We start from the raw sequence: 5,458 nt of genomic DNA, 5'->3' as shown, positions 1-5,458 counted from the left end.
ATTAAAGTATATTTAAATAATAAGAAAGTTTTTTTATCAAATACTTCCCTTTTATTAGAACGCAGAAAATTTGGGATTTTAAAAAAAAATCAACAAATTTTATTTTTTCAATCAAATTTTTTATTAAACGTCAAATTCAAGCATCAACCAATAACCATCAACTTATTCCATTTATCTAAATGTTTAACTTGCTGTCGAAATAACTCTGATAATCCTCCTCTGATAACTGATGTTTTCTGATAAGTCGTTTGGCGACGTTGAGGAAGGGGAGTATAGTGAATCGAGTATAGAGAGTAGACAGAGTAATAGGCGTTACACACACTAACAAGCTACACACTTCAGAGAGAAAACAAGCCATAAGTTACAGGCATGCAGGTGCCGATTCGTCAATTCCTTAGTACGGATTCTCGACATGCAGAAATACGACATGCGGTGCACAATTCCTGGTGCGCTCCGCCCCGCAGGATCGCGAGGCTCATCGCCGCCACCTTGAACTCGCGCTTCATCCGTCAAGCGTACGCGTTTCATATTTCATAGTGCGAGCAATCTCGACCGATCGCGACGTCGATTCGTCGCGCTGGATTTACAGCGACAAAGGAAAATTGCGGATGTCGATGCGAACGATCGAGTACTGTCCTATCAGACGTTCTATCGTGGATCAAACTGTACAAGGGATTGATAAGTCGATATGAACTTTGAGATTGATAAAACCGGAAAGGATTATAAAAGACAAATGAAAGGATTATGAAAGACAATATAGAGTTATAACAACAGACAAATAAATATGATTTACGTTATATAAATCACGATATATAAATCAAATCGTAAATTGTGCTTTTGCATGCCCTAATAATTCGTGAAGGGAAAAATAATTATATGGTCCAGAAATATCTTGTTGCATTTGTAGTATGACCGTTAAAATAACAAAATTTGACTCAGAATTGAATGACCGCGAATATAATATAGCTTTATTCCCGCGACACTGCTTCGTCTAGGTAGCGTTCTCCATCTCATTAATCTATCTCGCGTTTGTCGATGGAGCGCAAGCGAACGCGCGAAATATTTATGACGTATACGTATACACGGCGGAAATGTACATATGTACGCAGACGGATGAGGCAAGAGAGACACTCGGGGATAATCTTTAAGGGTGGTGGCGAGAATATTGGTCTCGAAACGTGAATCCTCCAAGGGCGAAGCGCGTCCTCCTAGGGGGTGCCGAGGTGCGCTTTCTCGTGCAAACATTTCTCTCGTGCGTTCCGGGATTTCGAGAATCGATCCTCGCGCTTCCTCGGGTCTCCCTCCATTCGGAACGGACGTCTTTTCCTCTTATGGACCGGACCGGCGGAGGAGGAGGACCCTCCACGCCGAACCCCTTCAAGTACCGATCGAACTTTTCGATTCGAGTATCATGCGCTTTGTTATTTCTCTGGCGTGTCTTCGTTTTATTAATCTCGGATGAGTAACGTGAGATGCAATAGATCTTGTGATGATTAGAACAGTTACAAGCCTTATATGGAAAGAACGGTTTTGCTAAAGAACGGTTTATCTAAAAATTTCGTTATACACAGATAAAATAACATTTTTGGACTATCAAAATAATTATGTAGAATGCTCAAACTGATTGCTAGAATGTCACAACATTTTTTGCAGTATCACTTATCATACTTGAGCGTTTTATAATTATCTCAATGGTTTAATAAAATTATTTTCAAATCTGTATCTAGCTAAATTTTTAAGTACTTGAACAAAACTATTTTTCCCATGGGTAACGTTTAAAAAAAGTTATGACGTTTACAATTTAGTAGTTTCATTTTGTAGATTTTCGTATTTTCATACACCATAGCGAAAATATTGCTTCCAAATGTCGTCATAAAACATTTCACGTTGTTCGAGATATTACATTTTCGAAATGTTATTTACCCAAAAAGTGCGACGATCGTTGAAGTCACAGACTTTCTTACGTATGAGCGTATAAGAGTATAACAATTTGATTTTTATATCCACAAGCAAAATTGTTATAAAAATAATAAATGCGTCTGTCATACAAAACTAACTTTTGCGCTGTTATTTTAAAACAATTGGCTGCTGTGTTGTGATGATAGATATTTGCAATTGTAATCGAGCTACTTGTTAATTTGTTCTATCGAGGTTGGATCTTGAATTTTTATACATAATATTGTACATATGCGTATATGTTACAAATTATCGTAATTTTATACTCAATTATTATTTTTTGAATAACATTCAAATTAATATGTAACGTTATATAAAAAGGAAAGTAACTGAAATAATTTTAAGTCGTTAACTTGTATCAAATAATCGTTTTTCATCCGATGTATGTATCGATGTATGTATCTATTAACAGCACGCTATTAAATATCAATTAAATGAATCATGAATCATCATCTATTATTCAGACAATCAGTGGCTAATAAACCGAAAATATTGAGAGAAGTTTATGTCTGTCAGTTAAATATAGTCTTTCTAATCAACCCACAAAAAATAGACATATAATCGATTAATATATATAATACATGTACGATTAAGTCGTAATAATAAAATGTCTGTTTCCTCCTATCAAAGATTCGATCATTTGTAACAATAAGAAATAATTTAATTTGATTGCAAAGTTCGAGCGTTTATATATATTTCGTGTTTGAGGACAGCATTTTTCCATCTTTTTCGCCCTCCTTTCTGCTTCATTGTTATTCATACACCTACCGTCTGGTTGTTCAATATCTTGGGGAAAGAAGAACGGAGGACAGTGAAGGGCCCATTTAAAGTCGCGCTTCCAATCTCAATTTAAGATCCAGATCTGCATATCAGGCGAATCGTTTAGTATTACGAGTTCGAATATTTCGTCTATATTGTATAAGAAAATAATGTTGAAGATATCATATCGATTTCAAAGATTATTTAAAATTTTTCAAAGATAAAAATAGAAAATAGAAAAGTCTTTAGGAATATAATTATAAATAATAAATATCAAATGTATTAAAATTATAAAGACAAAACATTCAAATTTACTTAAATGTGTGAGCAAACAGAAATATTTGCAAATGATAGAAGTATTTTTATAATAGAATATAAAAATATTTGCCGAATGAGTAATTAAGGTACAATTTAACATTTAAATATCTTCGCATATTTTGAAAGTGATTGATTCATTCGTATGAACAAATAATAGAACATTTTACAACATTATAAACATTCTTTAGTATGAAATAATGATTACATTGTCAAGTTAGATCGCATGACTTAAGAAGCAAATTTTCAAATATTTGTCACTTGACTTCGATGCCAATCTGAATACTAAATTGTATTAGCTCGTAATTGTAAGTTGTCATCGTCGTACAAATTTAAAATTAGTTCGAAATTGTAGCAAAAGGAAGAGCAGAATTTCTTTGTTTCGCGATGTAAAGTAGTTTGCTGCTTATCGAGAGCTAAACTGAATTGTTTGTACGTAGCGCCGGATGTTAATTATGTTATAACATTGTTAACCGGTAATTATTAATTGTTCGTTTATGTTTCTGTGCTGAAAACTGCTCTCATCCAGTCACGCATTCCACAACTGTTAATGCTATCGTAGAGTGTGTATGCCACGTTCATCGCTCGCACTATGCATATTGGCGCGATTCATTCGTCAAACGTAACGCAAGAGACATTTGTCACACATGCGTGTGATGCGTGTAAAGATACTTACGTTTCATGCGTGCGCGTTGCACGCCTGAAAGTTTTTATGTTGCTTTAAATTACAATTGCGAGGCACGGGCGGAAGCATCATCGATCCTGGACGCACAATTGGAAATCGATAATCAACTGAAGTATAAATTAAAATAAAATAATGTGTCAAGTATAAATTATAACAAAATAAAATTGTGAAATTTTATATATAAATTAAAATAAATAATAAACTAAAATAAGTAAATTTTAATTATGTAGTTCAAATGTAAAATTATTATTATTATTTTACAAAAGATTCCGTATATTAACTTTTGTTAATATAATAAATGATATCAAGTATCATTGAGGTACTGAATGTACATTAAGCATTTTATTAATATTTACGTATAGAATTAACAAAATGGTTTTAAAAATAATACTTAAAGTTGATTTATATTAAAATATATTGAAATAACAGAACTTAATCAGCTACATATACATATATGTATTTTAAATAAATTTATATTAAAAAATGTGACTGCGCACCGATTATTTTCGAATTTTCAACAGAATCAATCTGAAATACAAAAATCCCAAATTTAATTAGATCGTTGATTATTAATATTTTAGATTGATTGTGTTGTGAAATCCTGAAAGTAATTGACGCGTAGTCATATTTCTGATAAATTTATTTAAAATATGTATGTAAGTATTGGTCTAATTCTAACTTTGGCGATTCTCGCATTTAGATTTATTCATGTTAATTTTTGTTTCTAATCATAGCAAAAATACTTAATTTCGATAAAAATATACGTCTATTAAAAAAAATGTTTTGTTTCTAAAACTACAGGTGTTGCAGCAATGCATCTCTAAATCGGTTATTATCAGCCTCTCAAAGTTAAGATTCATTGTTATTTTCGTTTTAATGCCTGCATCTCTCTCTTTAGTTAATTATGAAGAAAGCTTATCCGAGGTGAGGATATCGTTCTCCGACGAGCCTTGAACACCGCGGTATCGCTTAAAAGTAATTGCCCCGTCGAGCAGTATTCTACCTCGCTCGCAACTTTGATGCCAGGGAAAAAATGAGAGAGTAACAGGAAGTGGCTTTAGTTTAGTGTACGTCAGTTCTCAGCTGGAAGTCCGCTTTAAACGCGAGACTGATGCTACAATCTTCTCGTTTATGTACTTTTTTGTTGATAACAAATTTCGCACTTCGTTGCAGGAATTTCAGAATGTCATCGATTATGCATATACAAACGCAATTATCGTTATAATTATTAATAAATTATTAATGTTAAATTACTTAATTAATTACAAAATTAATTAATCTTTCTAAAAATTATATTTTAAAAATCTTATTTGTAATATATTAGATAATATATACCTGCATGTAATTTTATATATTCTTTCTTTGTTGCAAAATACAGACAATATATAATTCTTAAATAAAATAAGTCTTTTATATATAGAATAAAATGCTTTTATTGAATAATAGGATATTATATCTGCGATACGCCAATAATATTATTGTTTTCTATATTTTTAGTATATTTATATAGAGAAATGTGAATTATTAAGCACAACCAAATTATTTGTAATAGATAATGGAAAATTTTTTCGGCCGTAAAATATGTTAGTTTTCTTATATAAATAAAACTTATATATTGAAAATCTGTACGCTACAATGCTTGCGATCATTGTGGTCCAAGATCAATACGAACGCTTCAATGCATACATCGACAGAAAGAAACCAAATGAGAATTCTGTATACAAGATACACACAGACAGACAC

At 32.0% G+C, this 5,458-nt stretch overlaps 1 protein-coding gene across 1 annotated transcript in view; it reads right to left on the bottom strand.

Annotated features, from left to right (window-relative positions):
- LOC108688661 overlaps positions 1-5,458 on the bottom strand; it is a 343,834-nt gene that overhangs the window by 59,273 nt on the left and 279,103 nt on the right. The gene's annotated exons all lie outside the window — the stretch shown is intronic.

Source organism: Atta colombica, unplaced genomic scaffold, assembly GCF_001594045.1.
Source record: "Atta colombica isolate Treedump-2 unplaced genomic scaffold, Acol1.0 scaffold238, whole genome shotgun sequence".
NCBI lineage: Eukaryota > Metazoa > Arthropoda > Insecta > Hymenoptera > Formicidae > Atta > Atta colombica.
This window is presented reverse-complemented; position numbering and strand designations above follow the sequence as displayed.